This window comes from Neofelis nebulosa, chromosome 3, assembly GCF_028018385.1.
Source record: "Neofelis nebulosa isolate mNeoNeb1 chromosome 3, mNeoNeb1.pri, whole genome shotgun sequence".
Taxonomy (NCBI): Eukaryota; Metazoa; Chordata; class Mammalia; order Carnivora; family Felidae; genus Neofelis; species Neofelis nebulosa.
In genome coordinates this window covers 32,276,597-32,298,818 of record NC_080784.1, presented here as the reverse complement: position 1 = coordinate 32,298,818, position 22,222 = coordinate 32,276,597, and the positions used below count along the sequence as shown (strand labels likewise).

The window sequence follows — 22,222 nt, the reverse complement described above, 5'->3', positions numbered from 1 at the left end:
TCCTTTGGTTACATTTTAAAGGAGTTGGCAAGACCCAGGTTTAGCTGCTGGAGAAGAGAAAAGGAGAAAGAAGGCTGAGGGGTGTCTACCCAATGTCCTCGGTGTCTTTTCTCATAGTCCTTTCCCCTGATTTCAATTACGTTTTTGACGGGTTCTCCCCAGCCGGGAGCAGCGGCTCGCTGCGGAAAGCAGAATGTCTGGGAAAAGGTTGGGATGAGGCTGTACAACCAATTGTACAATGAATGCCATCAGGTACAGACCCCGTACTGAGGCTGGCTGGCACATGAGTAGACGTTAACAGGAGCTGCTTGGGTTGCAAAAACTAGTGTCTCCTCCAAGGTCTATGCCGGTTTGAACCTTGTGTTTCTTAGGTTTTCTTTCACTAAATTCTTCACATTACCTAAATGAAATCTCTGCTTCAGCCAGACTACTCTCCTGATTTCCTAGACATGCCTGCCCCCTTCACTTCCTTTGGGCCGTCCCACCCCCATGCCTGGTGTGAACGGGACCTTTTGCAAAATAATGCTTTGGAATGATGCTTGTGGGAGATGGCCCATGGCAGCAAGAACAGCAAGGACTTTCCCCCCTTGTTCTTATACAGGCGCTCCTCTCCGAAGCATGTAAAGATCCGGAGCAAATGATACAGCAAACAATGTTCAGTGAGCCTTGCTGGCGCAAACACAGGAGGTAGAACAGGATGGAGCTAATGACCCAACGTTAGAAGGTTCTACAACAGTAGAACTGTGGGGGAGAGGTTCCTGGGAGCAAGCCGGGAAAACTGGCACTGTTGGAAAGCCTCCCGACAAAACAATAAAGAAACATTGCCACCGGGCTTATGAACCTTTAGCTGACTCAGTCGAGACCGAGTTGTTGCTTGTAACTGACAGACCCTCTAAGACCTTGTGTGGCACGGTTGCACACCCTTGCGTATTTCGTGCTTCTCTATTCTTTTGTTTGCCTCAGTAGCTAATGACAATACTAGCGATGATCATAACATCCATCATACCAATCGGAAGTATAATTTGGTGAGCAAAGGAGAATCGTTAGCTTCGTTTTATGGATGAGGAAACCAATACTAAGGGAGGGTAGGAAAGGAGCCCAGCCTCCTATTTCCGGAAACGGCAAAATCTGAAATCTGGGAGCCTCAGCCTGGGCTCTTTGTGCGGAGTCACGAGAGGCGACAGACTAGTGGGTGAACACGTGGGCTCTGCCGCCGGGCTGTGTGGGGGTGCATCCTAACGTAGCCATCTCCCAGCTGAGTGAGTGGGCAAGGCATTGAAATTCTGTGTCCGTTTCCTCCTTTGTGGGAGGGGGGATGAAAACAGTGCGTACTTCCTACGGTTGTGGTAAGGCGTGAATGTGTTCGTGCCTGTGAAAACTCACTGGTGCCCACTGAGTGCTCAACAGGTGTTGGTTCTTTCTACCCTCACCGCACTGTCAGCTCTCCCTTCTTTGGCCTCTTACGTTATCAGTACTCGGTACTCAGTACTCAATACTCAGTATTACTTAGTAGATCCTTCTCAATTTTCCCTTGTGTGTAATTATCAGCCCCTGAAGGAGAGAGAGACGTGTTTTATTCAACCCCCACGGCATTTAGCATGGTTTCTTGCACAAATAGATGCTGAATAAATGTCACTTGAATTGTATTGCAAAGCAGACAGCATAGTATTCAAGAACATAGACTCTGGCTATGTTCAGCCAGGATGATCAGCCTGGCTGATCCGGGTTCAGATCCCAGATGTGCCGCTTACTAGCTGTGTGCTCTTGAGCAAGTGACTTGAGCACCCTGTGCCCCAGCTGCCTCAACCGAAGATTAAGGATAATCAGTATTTCCCACCATGGACGTTCACAGTGAGGATCGAAGAGGTTATTATATGTGAAGTGCTGAGGACAACCCAAGGCTCGTCATAAGCATTTTTTAAGTGCTGGCTATATCTGCCATTTTCCTGGTGTGCCGGTCTTATCTCTCAAACTACATTGTAGGCTTTTTGGAACAAACGACCTTCAAATCTTAGTGGCTAACGCAGCCACTGTTCGTTTTCATCCAAATGTATGCAAATTCCAGCATGGCTGTTCCTGGTCAGAAACATTGGCTCTCCTGTGTGTCTTTCTTCTTCTTCTTCTTCTTTTTTTTAAATTAAAAAAAAATTTTTTTTTCAAACATTTATTCATTGTTGAGAGACAGAGAGACAAAGCACGAGTGGGGGAGGGGCAGAGAGAGAAGGAGACAGGAGACGCAGAATAGAAGCAGGCTCCAGGCTGTCCACACAGCGCCCGACGTGGGGCTCGAACTCACAAACCATGAGATCGTGACCTGAGCCGAAGTCTGACGCTTAACCAACTGAGCCACCCAGGCGCGTCGTGTATGTCTTTCTTCTAAGTGGTGACAGGGTGACCCTGGCTCTTTCAGTTCTCTGAAATCACCATCCTTAGCACATGGCCTTCAGCTTGGGCAGAAGAAGAGAGAGAGGAGGTTTGTAGGTCAGTCCTGGAAAAATGCACATCATTTTTGCTTGCATTCCATTGGCCAGAACTCATCTGATGACTCACCTACCTGCAAGCAGCTTGGGAAATACAGGCTTTCCGTGTGCCAAGGAGGACAGTGTAATAGTTTGCTTAACACAGAGTATCATCTCTGCCACACCAGGGGCGAGATGGCTCCCCAAAGGAAAAGCAGGGTGCCAGAAACAGAAGGGGGGGGGTGGAAAACGCTGTTGATGTCACTACCCTCAGATTAATTACAGATTATTTGCAAGGCCCAGGTATCCGTCTACAATGTGAGGCTCTCGTCACTTGCATTTGAAGAAAAGCAGGAAATGGATTCCAAATCATTGCAGCCATTCGTGCCAGACTGCATGGGTCCTAGCTGCCTCTCAGAGCTCTCTTGGCTGTGGCCTCGGCGCTTGACACAATGGTCCTCAGCGCTGCAGCTGGAAGTTCCCCTGCCTCGCTGGGCCTCACTCGGCAGAGAGGATAGGGCAGTGTGGTGTGTGTTATACTCAGCCCCCGCGGTGGACAGTTTGAGGAGAGGCAGACCTCCACCAGACCCAGGTGCCCGGGGGCATGCCCAGTACAACAGCAAATGGGCCGAACGAGGTCTCGTTCTAGAAAAGAAGGCAGACTTGCAAAGCAAACAATTCAGATTAGTGTTGTCACAGCACTATAAGCCACAAGACACACAAGCAGGAGGATGTAGCTAATTAGGGAATGGGAAAGGTTTCATAAAGAACTAATGAGTCTTAAACAATGAAGCTGGAACAAAGACAAAAATGGAGACGTCTGCTACTGTAGAGCAGTGATCCCTGGGCCCGTTCTGTCATTTTATCTATCCCTCAGGTCCAGTTCATCGCCAAGGTTACTAATCTGATGCTTGAACTTGAGCTTTTTTTTTTTTTTTTAACTTTATTTATTTATTTCGAGGGAGGCAGAGACAGTGCAAGTGGGGGAGGGGCAGAGGGAGCCGGGGAGAGGGAATCCCAAGCAGGCTTCACGCTGTCAGGGCAGAGCCCAACAAGGGCAAACTCACCAAGCTTCGAGATCATGACCTGAGCCAAAACCAAGAGTCGGACACTTAACTGACTGAGCCACCCAGGTGCCTCTGAACTTGAGCTTCTTATGTAAACTGTTTTAGGACCAAGGTGACCAGATGTCCTGTTTCTCTGGTCCTTCTGTTTATTCTACAAGAAGTTTCTGTCAGGTCTTAGTAACTCGTTTAAAAACCTGACATGGGGCCTCTTATTGAAACGCTATAATTTCCACAAAGGATTACTCCACTGGAATTATTACTGCCCTTCCTCTTCCTCATTGCCACCTGTCCATCTTTTTTTTTTTTTTTTTAACGTTTATTTATTTTTTTGAGACAGAGAGAGACAGAGCATGAACGGGGGAGGGTCAGAGAGAGGGAGACACAGAATCTGAAACAGGCTCCAGGCTCTGAGCTGTCAGCACAGAGCCAGATGCGGGGCTCGAACTCACGGACCGTGAGATCATGACCTGAGCCGAAGTCATCCGCTTAACCGACTGAGCCACCCAGGTGCCCCGCCACCTGTCCATCTTTTCCACACCCCACCCTGCCACTCACCTTCCACTCATTCCAGAATAGCATCCTGTCCTTCCAGTCCTTACTCAGAAGAAAGCTTCTTCCCCTGATTGCTTTTAAATGCTTAATTCCAGTGGAGTAATCCTTTGTGGATTACTGGTTTAGCATCCAACTCTTAATCTGAGCTCTGGTCTTGCCCTCAGCGTCGTGAGTTCAAGCCCCGTGTTGGGCTCTGTGCTGGGTGTGAATCCTATTTAAAAAACTGCTTAATTCCACTTTCACATGGGGTCCTGTCTGCTCTTGCCACACCCTTTCCTCCTGGATGACAGGCTTGAGACATGACGGCCTCGGTTGACAAAATATCTGTTGAGGACTTTGGAATGAAGCCTGTGAAGAACCCAGCTCTGGCCGATTGCACAATTTCTCCACTAGGTGGCGGCAGCGCACAAGCTGTGCAAGGGCAAGCCTCTGACCCCTGGAAACCAGAGCCTGGAAAGTGAAGAGAACTCAACCCGGAAGTGAGGGCACAACCGATTCCTAAACAGGCAGCCAGCCCACGATAGCTGGAGGCTAGTTCGGTCTCTGAGGAGAGCGCTGGATGACTCCGAGAGTTTGGAGCGTAATGTGTTAATACAGAGTGACGTGGAGAATTAACAAGAGCCGCTAAAAAAGTTGACTACTAGGGACCAAAGCCTCAAGTCCCCCCGTTAAGTAGGATGGGCTTTCTGTTAGGGGTGGCTTGGTTTTAGCAGTGCTGTCTAGCCAACCAGACCATTCTAAAAAAGTGTAATGTATTTGGGGGTGGTATACATTGTCAAATAACCTTCAGAGAGTGTTTATCTGAGTGCCCTCACATCCTCATTAACACTGAATATAATAACTTTAAAAATCGTATTTGCCAGTCCGGTAGGCAAGAGAATTCTGTTTTTGTGCTATTTATATTTCTTTGGTAAATGTTTCTTATATTTTTATTAACCATTTGTGCTTATCCTTTGTGAATTGCATATTCATGTCATTTGCCCATTTAAAATTTATAGTGCTTATTTTTTCCCATTGATTTGTATGAAGCCTTTTTGTGCAGATAATTACCCCTTTGCTGTAATGTATTGGCAAATGTTTCCCTAAGTCATCATTTGCTTTAAAAAATATTTAAAAATTCTGTTAGTATTTGAACAGCTTCATTGAGGTATAATCAACATATACTAAGTTACATGTATTTATAGTGTCCAATTTGATGTTTAAACACATGTATGCTTTTATGAAACCATCACCATAATAAAGACAAGGAGCATATGCCCCCATGTTTCACTGTGGCTGTGTAATTCCTCTCCCCCTTCCCTCTCTGCCTTCAATCCCTATTCCCAGGCAACCATTGATCTGCTTTCTGTTGACATCAGCTAATTTGCAAGATCTAGAATTTCATACAAACGGAATCCTATAGGATGTATGATTCATTTTCCCTGGATTCTTTCTTCTCATCTGGCTTCTCTTAGTATAGTTACTTTTATATTCATCTATGTTGTTGTGTATATCAATAGTTCATTCCCTTTCATTGCTGGATGGTGTTATCTTGCATAGATAAGTTGTTTATCCTCACTTGTTGACAACCATTTGGACTATTTCCTCTCTTTTGTTACTACAATAAAAACTGCAGTGACGGGGGCGCCACAGTGGCTCCAGCTTCGGCTCAGGTCATGATCTCGCGGTTTGTGGGTTCGAGCCCCTGCATCGGGCCCTGTGCTGACGGCTGGGAGCCTGGAGCCTGCTTCGGATTCTGTGTCTCCCTCACTCTCTGCCCCTCCCCCGCTCCCACTCTGTCTCTGTCCCTCTCAAAAATAAACGTTAAAAGGAAATTTATAAAAACAAAACTGCTGTGACCTTCCAGGTACAGTCTTTGTAGGGGCATAGGCTTCTGTATGTAAATACCTAGGAATGGAATGGCTAGATCACATGGCATGTTTCACTTAAAAAAAAAAATCGCCAAACTATTCTGCAATTTCCACCGGTAGTGTATGAGAGTTCTAGATGCTTCTTCCCCTAACCAACATGTGGTAGGATCAGTCTTTTTAATATTTAAATTGTATTTCCTCAGTGATGCATAATGTCAAAACATCTTTCCATATGCTTGTTTTCAGTCTGTATACCTTCTTTGGCACTTCATCGTATCAAGTTTTGAGAGTTTAAAAATAAAATAAAATTAAGAAAAATTATTCTGCATTCAAGTTTTTATCAAAAATGTATCTTGCAACGATTTTCTCCCTGTACTGTGGGATTGTCTTTCCATTCTCCACAGAAATGCCTTTGTACTTCCATTAAAAAGCAGATGTCCATATGCGCGTGGACCTATTTCTGGACTTCATACTCTGTGGCATTGTCTTATTTGTGTATCTTGACGCCAGTAATTCACTATCTTGAGAAGTCTCAAAATCAGTGTTTGTCTTCAGAATCTGTTCTCCTTTCTCAAATTTGTTGTGTTTTCATAGGAACTTTAGAATGAGTTTGCCAGTTTTTACAGAAAAAGCCTGATTAGGATTGTGTAGTGGGTCAATATGGGAGAGAATTGACATTTTAACAACCTTGCGCTTTCTAATCCATAAAATGGTATATCTCTCCATTTTTTAAGGCTTTTATAAAATTACTTGCAGCATGTGGGCTTTTATTTTAAATCTATTTTGCCTTTGTAATAGTTTTAGAGATACAGAAAAACTGTGAAGACAGTACAGAGATTTGCCATGCCCCATGGCAGGTTCTCCTAACATTAATATCTTCAGTAAATATGAAACATTTTGTCACACTTAATAAACCAATATTGATACATTATTAGTAACTAAAGCCCATATTTTACTCATCTTTCCTTAGTTTTTAACCTGATGTGCCTTTTTATGATATGAGATCTCTTCTAGAGAGACAAGTTGTCTTGTCTCTTGAGGCACCTCTTAGCTGTGATAGTTTCGCGGACTTTCCTTGTTTTTGATGATCTTGATAGTTTTGAAGCGTGCTGGTTGGGTACTTTGAAGCAAGTCCCTCAGGAGGGATTTGTCTGATGCTTTTCTCATGATGAGACTGGGCTTACTGGTTTTGGGAGGATGGCCACAGAGGTAAAGTGTCATTTTCATCACATTTATCACATTTCATCACATTTCATCACGTTTATCTCATCACATCACACGAAGGGTATACTCTGTCAGCCTGACTTATCACTGTTGATGTGAATCTCGATCACCTGGTCGAGGCTGTGTTTTTCAGGTTTTTCTACTGTGAAGTTATTTTTTCCTTCTTTACGTACTTTTTGTACTTTAAGTACTTTACGTACTTACGTACTTTTTCCTTCTTTACGTACTCTTTGTAAAAATGTCGTCACGTGTGTCTCATACTCCTTAAGGAGTGAAGAGTTATATTCCACTTGAGGGCAGAGCATGTACATTTTTAATGTACAGATCTTTCATTTTTGTCCTATTTTCCTCTCTTTTGTATTTTTGATGCTATTTTAGGTGGGATTGTTTAAAAAGTTTTACTTTGTTGTTAGGGTTTAGATACACAGTTGATCTTTGCATGTGGATCTTGCAATGTTGCTAATCTTGCTTGTGTCAGTAGCTTTTTGTAGATCCCACTGAATTTTTTAAAAAAGAATATTTATTTATTTAGAGAGGGGTGGCAGGGAGAGAGTGAGAGAGAGAATCCCAAGCAGGGTCCACACTCAGTGTGGAGCCTGAGATGGGGCTCAATCTCACAACCAGGAGATCATGACTGGAGCAGAAATCAAGAGTCAGATGCTTAACTGACAGACACACCCAAGCACCTCAGATCCCATTAAGTTTTCTTTCTAGACAATTAGTTTGTCTGCAAATAAAAATAATTTAATTTCTTTCTTTTCAACCTTCGTGCCTTTATTTCTTTTTCATGCCTTATTACATTGGCTAGAATCTGTAGTTCACTGTTGAATAGAAGCAGAGAGAACAGAAATCTTGATCATGTTCCTGATATTATGAGGAAGACATTTAGTTTTTATGTTAAATATGTCATCTGCAAGATTTTTATAAATATTCTTTATAAGGTTAAGGAAATTCCTTTCTATTCTTTGTTTCCTGAGTTTTTTTTTAAATCAGGAATATATGTTGGGTCTTTTTTCAAATGTTTTTTCTTTATTGAGATGACTTTATGCTTTTTAGTTGAAAATTTGTTAATATGATGGATTACATAGATTACATAGATTGATTTTCAAATGTTGAACCAACTTTGCTTTCCTGGGATACACTGCCTCAATGTATTATCTATCCTTCCATTACATTGTTTGATTCAATTTGCTAAACTTTTATTTAGAATTTTTATATCTGTGTTCATGAGAAATACTGACCTGAGTTTTCTTTACTGCAATGTCTTTGGATTAATAGCCACATGACGTTGGTTTTATCTAATACATTTTGAAGTATTTTCTCCTCAGTCTCTGAAAGAACTTGTGTAGAATTGATATTATTTCTTTCTAAAATGTTTGGTAGGATTTACTATCTGATCCTGACGATGAGCACCCAGTTATCGATGACGGGGTGTGCATCCAGTCATCACTCAACATCAATTCTCTTCCTGGGCGAATCAACCCCTGTTGCCTATTTCTTAGGGTCTGCTCTGTCTGTTTGATAACGGAGTCATGAGCCTGTTGTCTCTGGAGTGGGATTAGCTCCTGGCATCAGAATCAGAGTTGTGATTTGGTCTCTTGGTAACCATTTCTCTTTCTTGTCTCTTTTTCTTTCTTCTTTTCCTTTCTTTTTGCTTTTTAAATATTTTTTACCATATGTAAGTGTATACTCCAGCAACATGAAGCACATTCACATTCTTGCACAACCACCACCCCGATCTGCCTCCGGAACTCCCATCTTCCCAAACTGAACATCCGGACCCATGCAACAACTCCTCACTCTCCCCCCACCCCTGCCGCCTCCCTGCCCTGCCCCTTCTATTTTATGTCTCTACTAATCTTACTACTGTGGGGTACCTCATATAAGTGGAATCCTAGAGTATTTGTCCTATTTTGACTGGCTGATTTCACTGAGCATAATGTCTTCAAGGTTTAGCCACATCCTTTAGCACGTGCACAATTTCCTTTTTTTTTTTTTATGGTTCAGTGATAGTCCGTTGTGTGTGTTTGAGCAAAGAAGCGGAGTCTGAAAGTCAGAAGAGCTGAGTCACAAGAATGTAACCCACAAGGAAAGGTTCGGTGCATTCCTGCTCCCTGTGCTCCTGGAGGGAGCCTAAGTCTTGGCTCCTTAATTCGTACGAATGATTACAAATTCAGTGTTTCCCAGTACAATTCTTCCCCACTCCCTTTAAGGAGCTAACCCAAATCGGTTGTTCATAATAGAAGAGTCTTAACTGCTGTGGCCCAGGATGTGTTTCATCCAGGAAATACTCAGAGTGATCATCGTTGAGCTAGTCCCATTGTTTCTTCATGGCGGAGAGTGGCCAGATTCATATAGATGATTCATACCTGAAGTGGTTCTGTAAATTGAATTCATGGTTCGATACACAAGGGTTTTAAATAAGCCTGAGAGACCACACTGCCATAGGACATTATTCATGAAAAAATATCTTGAGATGCAAAGTCCTATTCATCCTATGATGGCTGGACACTAAACATTTAGAAGCGGTATAAAAACACTCAGATCCTAACATTGAAGATCTTCGAAAGAATTCTTTCTCTTTAAAAGAATTCTGAGAATCCGAAAAACATTGAGCAAAAGGATTTCAAAAAGATATTTTTGAGAGAAGAAAGACTCTGAAGAAAAAAGAGGCCAACAGAGGACACAAAACTATGCTGAGTGTATTGGGTTTATTGAACAGGCTGAACTCTGTGGGGTCCAAACGGGAAACGACTTGTATCTCCTCCAGCACTGCCATCAGACCAGCTCTGCGCTGTGCTTCCTGCCCCTTGACAGTGTCTCCTGCGGGGCCTGCAGCATTTAGATTGCTTTCAGTAATAAAAACAAGTCTCATTTGACAGTTGCAAACTAGTTTCACAACGAAAAAGACCAGCCCCAAACTCCACATCCTGCTGTTTTACCATTTGTCCCAATCCCAGGCTGATCTGTGGTTGGGGAGTAGATTAGTTTGCTCGGGCTTCCGTAGCAAAGTGCCGCAGGCTGGGTGGTTTCAACAACAGAAATTCGTTTTCTCAAAATTCTGGAGGCTAAGAGGCTTGAGATCAAGATGTCAAGTTTCCTCTGAGCCCTCTCTCCTCGGCTTGCAAGCGGCCGTCCTTTCCCTGGGTTCTCACATGGTCCTCTGTACGTGTCTGTCTTAATCTCCATAGAAGGACACAAATCATTGGATTATGGCCCACTGATCATTTTATGTTTTAACTTAATGAGCCCTTTAAAGACCCTATCTCCAAATACAGTCATGTTCTGGGATGCTGGGGGTTGAACTTCAACATATGAGTTTTGGGGGGGACACAATTCATAACAGGACAAACCTCAAACAGGACCTATGGAAGGAGCATAGTCATTTTTTTCTTCTTTCCCCCATTTCCTTTTGTCTCTCTTGTTTTTAGGATCACGGGGGTAAAAATGGGGTGGGGCAGGAAGGTTTGAGGAAAGGATCAAAAGGCATTTTATTTATTTATTTATTTATGTAAAAAAAATATTTTTAACGTTTATTTTTCAGACAGAGAGAGACAGAGCATGAACAGGGGAGGGTCAGAGAGAGGGAGACACAGAATCTGAAAGAGGCTCTAGGCTCTGAGCTGTCAGCACAGAGCCTGATGCGGGGCTCGAACTCACGGACCGCAAGATCACGACCTGAGCCGAAGTCAGATGCTGAACCGATTGAGCCACCCAGGCGCCCCTCAAAAGGCATTTTAAAATTTAATTGCTATAACTTGCTCTTGGCTAACCCTGGCTTACAATAGTGTCAGGCTTTCTCCAAATTCTGGCTCTTCAGGGGGCTCAGGTGTGGCTTCTTCAGAGACCGGGAGCTGAGGCAGGAGACTGAGATGGGGAGGAAACCCGGCTTCCTGTTGAAGTCTGTACACTTAGTATTTGATCTTTCTTTTTCTTTAGAGAGAGAAAGCGTGAGCAAAAAAGCAGAGCAGGGGCAGAGGGAGAGAGAGCGCTGGGCCCAAGGTGGAGCCCAATGCAGAGCTCAGCTCAGAGCTTGATTCCATGACCGTGAGATCATGACCTGAGCCGAAATCAAGAGGCAGTTGCTTAACCGACTGAGTCGCCCAGATGCCCCTGGTATATGATTTTGTATTTGCCATAAGTTAAATCTCGTTCTTTATTCTGAAGGTTCATGTACAGGGGGCATGTTAGGATGTCCAATAACCTTTGCCTAAATATACTAAGAAAGAAAACTGCTAATGGAATTAGCCTTTCCCAGACATACAACCCTCAGTCCAGTGTCCCTATGAGTCCAGACTGGCCCTCCTTCTTTGGACCTTTTACTCACAAGAACACTTAGCACAATAGCACTCAGGCCTGTGACTGGTGACCACTTCCCAACCTCCCAAATGCCACACAGTTTCTCAGACAACATACGGTTTTCTGCCTGCCACCGTATCTCCCTGTGCCTTGCCTACTGCCCCGGCCTTTGAACCTGCGTTACCTGAATGTCCCGCATCTCACCAGACTGCAGATGTGAAAGAAGTCACTTGAAAACTGACACCCGGGGGCACCTGGGCGACTCAGTTGGTTAAGCGTCTGATTTTGGCTCAGGGCATGATCTTGCAGTCCATGAGTTTGAGCCCCAAGTCGGGCTCTGGGCTGGCAGCTCAGAGCCTGAAGCCTGCTTTGGATTCTGCGTCTCCTTCTCTCTCTCTCTCTGCCCTTCCCCTGCTCGTGCTCTGTCTCTCAATAATAAATAAAATGTTAAAAAAAAAATAAAAATGAAACCGACACCCAGATCTCGCTAACTCCCTATCTCTGACATGCTGACGCGACACTTCAGCTTCCCCAGATTCTCCCCTAGTTATTTCGGGAGTCCCCAGCGTTCCCCCCCGTCCTTAAGAACTGGTCTGCCTCTCTGTCTCTGGTGGCGACCCAGGGCCACGCTTGAAACCTGCCCCTGTTTCTGGCACTGCCAGAACAATGCAGGGTCACTGGCTGTCATTTGCATGCCACCTGGTGTCAAAACCGCCTGGTGGAGGGGGGCACGGTGAAGATACAGCTGGAGGAATTGTCTTTTTTCCCCACTTTGGGTAGTGGGAATTCATCAATAGACATGTTCTGCCATCTCGGCTGTACGTTGGAACTGCCTGGGAAGCTTTGCGAACACTGATGCCCGGCCCCGAGATCGGCATTCTGATTGCATCGGTGGAAGGTATAGCCCAGATCTGGGGGGTTTTAGGGACGCCCCAGATTCTCACATGGTTAGGATTGAGACCCACTGTCTTGCGACCATGGTTACGGTTTGCAGACCCGCAGCACGGGTGGTCCCTAGGAGTATGTAGAAATGCAGAATCTCGAGTCTCACCCCGACCCACTGAATCAGAATCTGTGCGCTCCCACGCTCCCAGGATTTGTACACACAAGAATGTTTGAGAAGCGGCCTCAGCTACCTCCAAAATTATAAATTAGCTGACAGTGGTCAGATGAGTTCTGCTGAAGTAGTGTATGCATCCTCTTAATTTTCTTTAATTTGACAGAGAGAGAGAGAGAGAGAGAGAGCGCTTGTGCATGTGGGGGAGGGGCAGAGGGAGAGACAGAGAGAGAATCTCAAGCAGACTCCACGCTCAGGACGGAGCCCAGCTCAGGGCTCAATCCCACGACCCTGGGATCATAACCTGAGCCAAAGTCAAGAGTTAGACGCTCAACCCACTGAGCCACCCAGGTGCTGGTGCATTTTCTTAATCTTAATGTGCTTAATGTGCTTCTAATGTGCTTCTTAAGTTGAAGGCATCACCTGGGTTGCTCCCATCAGGAAGCGTGGCATTCCTGAGGATTCTCTGGGTCCCCTGACTCTGCAAACTTCCAGGGTTGCAGTCTGAAATGTTTCCCCTTCCCGCCCCGCCCCCACCCCCCATTCATATATCGATGTCCTAACCCCCAGAGCCTCAGAATGTGACTGGGGAGATAGGGTCTGTAAAGAGGTGATTAAGTTAAGATGAGGTCATTAGTCATTAACCTAATATGCTTGTGTCCTTGTGAAATGAGAAAGAGAGAGACACACAGGGATGCACACACAGAGGAAGGACCGTGAGGGTACAGAAGGCGGCCACCTACAAGCCAAGGAGGGACGCCTCGGCAGAAGGCCAGGCATGCCGGCACCTTGATCTCGGACGTCCAGCCTCCAGAGCTGTGGGAAAAGAAATGTCTCTTGTTTAATCCACACGGTCTGTGGTGTTTTGTGAAGGCAGCCCGAGCAATGTAACACAGGGCTCCTCAGGGCTTTACAAACTCCGTCCGGCTGCAGAGCTCACTTGCATGCCATCCAACACACTTGATCCCTACAGATCCCTGACAGTCTGTGCCTTGGGCCCGACTGCTCTCTGCTCACAAAGACTTTCAAGAAAACAGCTGCTGGCTTTTCTGATTTTGCTCCGGGATGGATCTGAATCAGCCCCGTGGGACCAGGCGGGAGCAGATTTAATGCTGCCTCCTCTTTCGTCCACGTCTCTCCCCGGGATAGACCCACTTGCAAAGACATCTTCCCTCTTCCTCTAGCCAGTCTGGGAAAACAAGAGCACTGTGTGTGTGTGTGTGTGTGTGTGTGTGTGAGGTGCTGGCTGCTGTCACTCGGCTCCATTGCTGCCCTTCTGTATTCTTATCTATTTTGCAGGGGGCCAGGAGTCCAACAACTGCATTTCTCAGACTCCCCTGCGAGCTGTTTACCGGGGAAGCCCTGTCAGCAGGAGGCACCAGTGGGGGACCAGAAGAGGAGCCTCTCCCTGTGTGTGGCGCTGGAAGCAGCAGCCGCGGCTGGTGATAACGGGTTCCAACAACGTCGCTGTGGTCAAAGCAGCGACAGAGTTCCAGAAACCACAGCAGCAGCTCCAGTCCAGGTAGCAGATTCCTGATCTCTGGACGATCCCCATCCTCAACCCATTTTTACCTTCTCCAGTTTGGCCAACACGTTTGTAACCGATTCGCCGCATCGCATCCTGTTTTACTCCGTCCAGAGTGGCTTCTGTTTTCCTGTCGTGATATTGACTGATACAAGATGCAAATTGTCCGACGCAAACAGACCCTGATCAGGGTGCATGGGGTGGGGGGTGTAGTGAGGAGGGGTCGCTGGCTTCTAAAGCTAATCTCTGTTCTACTCAACCCTGACCACTTTGACCACTTTTATGGCACAAGTGTGACCCTTGTCACCACCAGCCACTCAAGCTGGTTCTTTTTTGTTTTATTAAGAGTTTATTTTTAAGTAGTCTCCACATCAGGTTGGCCCTTCGTGTTTTGAATTTGACCCCTAGTAACTGTCCCTTGGCTCCACCCCTCAGCCCCACTCTTTGCCCTTTGAAAGCTTGGCTGCCCCCTCTTTGGTGGTGGCCCTTGGTTGCCTCTTGATGCAGGCTTCTTGTGCATATGACGTTCCTGCTCCGACTCCCCCAAGCCAGGCTCCACACACAATCTGCCCTATTCCCATCCCAGGAAGCAGGCAAAGCTTGTTTAAAAATTCCAAGAGTGTTAGCCTGTGTTCAACCAGAGAAGTAGAACCCATAGTAAAAAGGGTAAAAATACACAGAAGAATAGGGGATCAAGGGATTGTTAGAGGAAGGAGCCCCACACAATTGAGGGAGCTGGTTAAGTAGTCTCTGTGAGTATGTGGTCTCCATGTCTGATGCTGGAACTTCAAGTCCATAGGACAGGGAATCAGGAAGAGAAGATGGATGTCAAGGACGGGGTAGAAGCCACAGAGGGGACTGGTGCCCCAGAGGATGGTCTGAAACCATGTCAGTTCTTGTTGCCTCTGACCCTGTGGTATGTCTGCAGAAGCTGAGTTGAAGATATGGAGCTGGGAGTACAATGAGCAAATACTCTTAAAGCTCAGAGGGCAGAGAATCAGAAGAAAACTGCATAGAAAGTGCTCTGATGATTGGCAGAAGGTCCGCCTTGAGTTTTTCAGTGGGAAACTGATCAGTGCCAGCATGTGAGGAAATCACCCAAGCCTAGTAAAACCACCCAAAAGGATTAGAAGGAGCAATCACTCAGCTCACATAGGATCAGGAATGGTTCCTATTCTCACAAAACAAAGTAAAAAAAAAAAAACCCTCATAATTCACAGGGCATCCAACAGAATACCCAAAAAAGGTTAGCTTTGCCTCAGTACTGGGGCAAAATCAGCCCCGAACTAATACTGCCTGGTCCTACTTAACCAAACATAAATCTAAGACATGAAAGGGTAAAACTATTCCCAAGTAGTTTAACTGCATTCCAGAACAACGCTCAAGCATATTTTCAGACATTACAAAATGTCTAGTACCAAACAAATACTCACAATCTCTGACATCCAATAAAAAATGATCAGGCATGCAAAGAAGCAGGAAAATATAACCTATTGTGATGAGAAAAATAGACACTGTGTCAATAGAAAGACATAGAAATGAAACGGATGATAGAATTAGTAGACAAAGGCATTAAAACAAGTATTAGAACCAATTTCTATATGTTCAAGGAGATAAAGGAAAGATGGACTGTGTTAATCAGACATATGGAAGATTATAAAAATTCAAATCAAGGATCTAGAGATGAAAGTTACAGTTTTATTTATTTATTTATTTATTTATTTATTTTTTTAATTTTTTTTTCAACGTTTTTTATTTATTTTTGGGACAGAGAGAGACAGAGCATGAACGGGGGAGGGGCAGAGAGAGAGGGAGACACAGAATCGGAAACAGGCTCCAGGCTCCGAGCCATCAGCCCAGAGCCTGACGCGGGGCTCGAACTCACGGACCGCGAGATCGTGACCTGGCTGAAGTCGGACGCTTAACCGACTGCGCCACCCAGGCGCCCCGAAAGTTACAGTTTTAGATGAGAAATATACTGGATGGGATTAATAGAAGATTAGACATTTCAGAAGAAAGCATTAGTAAACTTGAAGACATAGCCTTAGAAACTGTCCAGAATGCAACTCAAAGCAGAAGAAAGCTAAAAATAGAGCATCAATGAACTGCGAAGCAATTTCAAACAGCCTAATATATATGTAATTGAAGTTTTCAAAGAAGAAGGGAAGAGGGGGCAGAAAAAAGAAATAATGGCTGAAACATTTTCGAGTTTGATGAAAAGGATAATTCCACAGATCCAGGAAACTTCACAAATTCCAAGCAGCAGCTGCTCCATCACCACAACAAAAAACCGGTATCAAGGTACATTATAATTAAATTGCTTAAAACCAAGGATAAAGAGAAAAATCTTAAAAGCAACCAGAGAAATTTCACTTATAGTCGTAGGACTCAAAGAATTGAAAGTAGAAATTCAAACAGTACTCACACACCTTTGTTTATAGCAGCGTTATTCAGAAAAGCTAACAGATGAAAACAACTTAGTTGTTTGACAGATGAATGGATGAGAAATGTGATATGTGCATCCAGGGGAATGTTATTCAATCACAAAAAGAAATGAAATTCTGAGATGTGCTCCAGCATGGGTGAATTTTGAGGACATTAGTGAATAACAATGAGTGAAATCTATCAGACACAAAAGCACAAATATTATATGATTCCACTTATATGAAGTATCGAGAATAAGCAAATACACAGAGACAGAAAGCACTATAGAGGTTATTGGAGGTGTGGGAAAGGGCGGGGATGAAGAGTTACTGTTTAATGGGTACAGAGTTTCTATTTGGAATGATGAAGAAGTTCTGGGACATGGATAGTGGAGATGATTGCACAAGACCGTGAATATATTTAATGCCACTGAATTTTTACTTAAAAATGGTTAAAATGGTAAATTTTATGTTCTGTAAATTTTATCACAATAAAGACAGAGCACTCAGAGAAGGCAAAACTGTAGAAACATTAAAAAGGTCGGTCATTGCCCGAGGCTCGGAGGCAGGCAGGGAGGGAGGAATGAGTAGATGAACTACAGGAAATTTTTAGGGTGGTAAAACCATTCTTTATGGTACGGTAATGGATATTATGCATCTGTGAAAACCCACAGAACTATACAACGCAAAAAAATGAACCCTTATATAAACTAAGGACTTTAGTTAATGATGCGTCAATATTGGTTTATTAATGGTAACAAATGTACCATACTAAGGCAAGATGTTAAAAATAGAGAAAACTGTATGGGAAGAGGGAAGGTATATGGGAACACTCTATGTTTTCCTCTCAACTTTTATCTAAATTAAACTGTTGTAAAAAGTAAAGTCTACTCATAAAAATAAAAAATAAACAATGAGCAGGCAGAGAAAGAAACGTATACGAAGAAACAATTTAAGAAAGACAGCAGACCTCTCCTAGGAAGCAATGCAACCCAGGGGATAGTGGAGGAAGGCACCACCAGAAAAAACTATCAGCTTGGAATTCTTTACCAAGCTCAATACTGTTCAAAACTGAAGATGAAATAATGGCTTTTTATTTATAAAGAAAATGCTCTCAGAATTTATCACCAGCAGACACACACTGCAAGAAATGTTAAAGGAAATCTTTCAGGCAGAATGAAAATGATGCCAGATGGAAGTGTCGATCACACAAAGTGAACGAAGAAGAAAGGAAACGGGAACTACGTGGATAAATGTGAAGGTATCTGGGTGCTGCAGATTCCTGAATTTTGGGGGGGACCTCTGCAATGTTAAACAAGTTGATGCTAATGTTAAACAGCCTTCTTGATGGTTCAGTCCTTTTGAGCTTGCTACGTCATTAATGTCTTTAGGCCAGTATGACAGACCATTTGCTTTCCTGATTCCAAAATTTTCAATGTTTGTCACCTCTCCCATTGTTTCGGCCATTTCCCCCAGGACTGGTGCGCATATCCCATCTGTTGTTGTGTATCAGAAACAGATGAAATATACATATAACGTTCAAATATTAAAAACAAATAAACAGAGCATCGGTGAGCTGTGGGGCAATTCTTCCTTCAAGTTCCATGTCCCTTGGTTAAAGCATATTACCAGTGTGACTTCCCTTCAAATTCATTCTTGTCACTGCTATAAATTTCCCATCAGGTCTGGAAGGGGTTGATGAACCCGTTTTCCATCATAATTCAACTTTGAATCTTATTTATTTTTTTTATTTTTATTTTTTTAAATTTTTTTTTCAACGTTTTTTATTTATTTTTGGGACAGAGAGAGACAGAGCATGAACGGGGAAGGGGCAGAGAGAGAGAGGGAGACACAGAATCGGAAACAGGCTCCAGGCTTCGAGCCATCAGCCCAGAGCCCGACGCGGGGTCGAACTCACGGACCGCGAGATCGTGACCTGGCTGAAGTCGGACGCTTAACCGACTGCGCCACCCAGGCACCCCAACTTTGAATCTTATTTAATAAGAATACTCACATTTGTGAGACACACAGGTGTTTTAGACTGAAAATGTGATATCATGAAGTTATTAGAAGCAGTAGGAAGTTGTGTGGGGCACCAGGAAGAAGCCTTTCTGGTTCCGGGACGGTTGGTGCTCAGGAGTTCTGGGTTCTAATTCCAGTTTTCTCAATACTAGCCGTCTGTCTTTGGTTAACTGACATGGCTTATCTGGATCTCACGGTCTTCATCTGTATTTTAATGATGGGGTTGGGTTTGGGGGGATTTAAGCATTTTATTTTTCTCTAAAAACATTTTCTGTGTATTCTGGCACAGTGGAGACAAATCTCATTTTTCTCATCCAGTTATAGAATAAAAACAAACTCTGAGCACTTTGTGGCGTTTCATGGAGTTGCTTATCATTACCATGTCCAAGGAATCTGTTGCCTTCCACCCCAGCATTTTGTGATATTCCACCTGTGACCTGAGATCACAGGTGACAGTAGATATTGGGTACAGTGGTCCAGGCATAAGATTTAGGCATCTTTGAAGAATGGGATCAGCAAAGAGGGCCCTGGATCAGAGCTGCCCAGAAAACAAAAGTTAGGTTAGGGATGGGGAGACACAACAGGGATCCGCTGACTGGTACCAGACCAGAAGGAACAGGGTAAGGCCCTGGTTTATAAGGAGCAGGGGAGTCACACATCACTATCATGGGATAGTAGCGTGGCCTGATCAGACTAGTTCTGATACAGGGGCATGCTGGCTTACAGTGTGGGGGGGAGGGGGGCAGGAGATACCCTCTGAAGTGTTGACACAAAGATTGTGTCAGTTTCAGAGATAGGACTCTTAGCCATTATGGGACTGATCAAAGTAGGGCTAATAAGAAAGGATTTCTGGAGAAGGTAATTTTGAATCAGCCACCTGACTTCTCAGCATCTTTTAAGATTAAGAAGTTGCATTTATTTAGTGCTGGCCCTGTTCTAAGCACTTTGCATATATTTACCTATTCAGTTACGATGGTGTGATGGTATTTCACACAGTAGGGAACTGAAACATAAAGAGTTAAAGTAATTCACCAAAGTTAAGCAGTGGCTTTGTTGCGAGTCAAAGCCAGGCTGTCTTGTCTTTAAATCCCAAGCTTCTAGCCACTTTGCTACTTCAATAAAATTAAACAAACTTACTAATCAGTTTTGCAAGACAAGATAATATGCTTGACTTTACTAAAGCTACCAAATAGATTTAGTAGAGTTTTATATAATTTTTCAGTAGTTTTCCAGAGACCAAGGCAATATTGTCTTTGTCCACGAGAGGGCGCGTCCAGCATAATCCCCGTGCTCCTGGTTCCAACAGATTGAATCCCAGCTATTATCTGCTGATGTCAGTGGCCAGCCTCACACAGCTGTCCATCTTTGACAAAATTCAACGGTGTTCAAAGCACACACAAAGTAACAAAATTGTTACTTCCAAATGGTGTGCAGATACGAGGGGCACTAAAACCGAAGGAGTTCCGTTTGTGGCTTTCCTCAAGGAGAGGAAACTGGGCAGAGAAGGACATGTAAGTCTAACTCATGGTGGAGACACAAGAAGTGTCCTATGAGAGTGGGTTCCAAAATGATAGCCTAAGTCAGCTGTCCTGCAGGCACAAACCAGGCCAGGATGATGGAGCACGCGGGGCAGGCCAGGCAGGGGTTTCCCTGAAGGAGAAAAATGCCAGGACATGTTTGGGGCTAAGGGCACACTGACCAAGACCTCTCAGTTGCTAATTAATAATATCAACCCTTAAAGCCCATGCAGGGTCTTGGGTAAGGAAGAAGTTTCCTGTGATAAGCCAAAAAGGGAGAGATCTGTTAGGGTTGCCCTGTTCTGTTGGAGATAGTTGAGGAAGCCACAGATGGACTATTCTGTTGGAGTTTTCTTTTCTTTTCTTTTTTTTAAAGTTTTTATTTATGTATTTATTTAGAGAGATAGAGAGCAAGCGGGGCAGGAGCAGAGAGAAAGGGAGAGAGAGAATCCCAAGCAGGCTCTGCACTGTCATCGCAGGGCCCGATGTGGGGCTTGAACTCACGAACTGTGAGATCATGACCTGAGTGGAAACCAAGAGTCGGACACTTAGCCAACTGAGCCACCCAGGCGCCCCTGTTGGCTTTTTCTTCATGTATGTGCATGTATGGGACTTTATCATCACTGGGCAAGTGGTCTGTGAGAAATGTGCTACACTGATATTAGGGAAACACGAAAGTGGGAATTTTCAATACGATAAGCATCACACACACACACACACACACACACACACACACACACAAAAGAGGGTAGCTCAACAAGGACACCTTTTCTGATAATTTTTTATGGCATTGACTAACACTTTATAGGACTGAGTGTATTTTAACCAGAGAAAATGGATAGTAAGGCATCTTAGAAAAACTTGAGGGGCGCCTGGGTGGCTCAGTTGGTTGTGCATCCGACTTCGGCTCAGGTCATGATCTCGCAGTTTGTGAGTTCGAGCCCCGCATCGGGCTCTGTGCTGATGCCTGGGAGCCTGGACCCTGCTTCAGATTCTGTGTCTCCCTCTCTCTCTGCCCCTCCGCCACTTGTGCTCTGTCTCTCTCTGTCTCTCAAAAATGGATAAATGTAAAAAAAATTTTTTTTAATTAAAAAAAAAAGAAAAACTTGAAAATCCCAGTGCATACTTTCAAAAACTCTTGGGATTCCAAGGGAGCTGAAAAGACATGTTCTCCCACCATTTAAAAATAATTTTTTTAATTTTTATTTATTTTTGAGAGAGAGAGAGAGAGAGAGAGACAGAGTGCGAAGGGGGGAGGAACAGAGAGAGAGAGAGAGAGGGAGACACAGAATCCGAAGCAGGCTCCAGGCTCTAAGATGTCAGCACAGAGCCCGACGTGGGACTCAAACTCACAAACTGCAAGTTCATGACCTGAGCCGAAGCCAGACGCTCAACCGACTGAGCCACCCAGGCACCTCACCGCCTCTTTTTAATGCTTGAATCTTCTCTGTAGCAACAGCCTCCAAGAGTATTCTGGCTTATGTTTGAACGTCATAGTGGTGGACATACCTTCAAAAGGATCCGCTTCCATTTTGGGTAACTCTGGCCATTAAAAAGTAAAGTCACCTTTCCTCTCTACTCACTGACCTCAGATTTTTAATAATTGCTGCTAGTATTTATTGAATTTGGAGCTGGTTATGCTCTTGTTTACCCCCTTAATGTATCTCTATGGGCGTATCCGTTTACTAAGGCTGCCATAATAAAATAGCACAGACTGGGTGGCTTAAAAACTTATTTTCTCACAGCTCTGGAGGCTGGAAGTCCAAATGAACGTCTGGCTGGTTCAGTTTTGGTTTCTGGTTGACAGTTCTCTTCTTAGATTTTAGATGGCTGCCCTCTTGCTTTGTCCTCATGCGGCCTTTCCTTAGTGTGTGTGCCGGTGGAGGGGTGGGGGGGCGGGGAGAGTGCTGTCTGGCGTCTCTTCTCGTAAGGACACTGATCCTCTGGGGTCAGGACCCCACCTTTATGACCGCATTTAACTTTGATGCCTTTTTCAGTGGCCCCATCTCTAAATACCGCCATCTTGGAGGTGGCGGCTTCAACAACTAACTTTGGGTGGTGGGACAAACATTCCAAAACAGTAGAGTCTGTAGCAATGGGGTAAACATTGGTATCCTCACTTCACCGAGAAAGGGTGTCTGAGGAACAGCCCTGTCTAGTAACGAAATGCGCATTTTTCTGGCGTAAGGTCAAAGGAGGAGGGGCCGTGGTCATGGTAATTGAAGAC

The 22,222-nt window shown here is 44.3% G+C and overlaps 1 long non-coding RNA gene across 1 annotated transcript; it reads left to right on the top strand.

Moving 5' to 3' along the window:
- Positions 1-9,290: 9,290 nt before the first annotated feature.
- LOC131506558 (uncharacterized) lies at positions 9,291-15,315 on the top strand. The gene is made up of 2 exons (XR_009259028.1): positions 9,291-10,007; positions 13,808-15,315. It is a non-coding gene; the product is annotated as an uncharacterized LOC131506558 (long non-coding RNA).
- Positions 15,316-22,222: the final 6,907 nt, after the last annotated feature.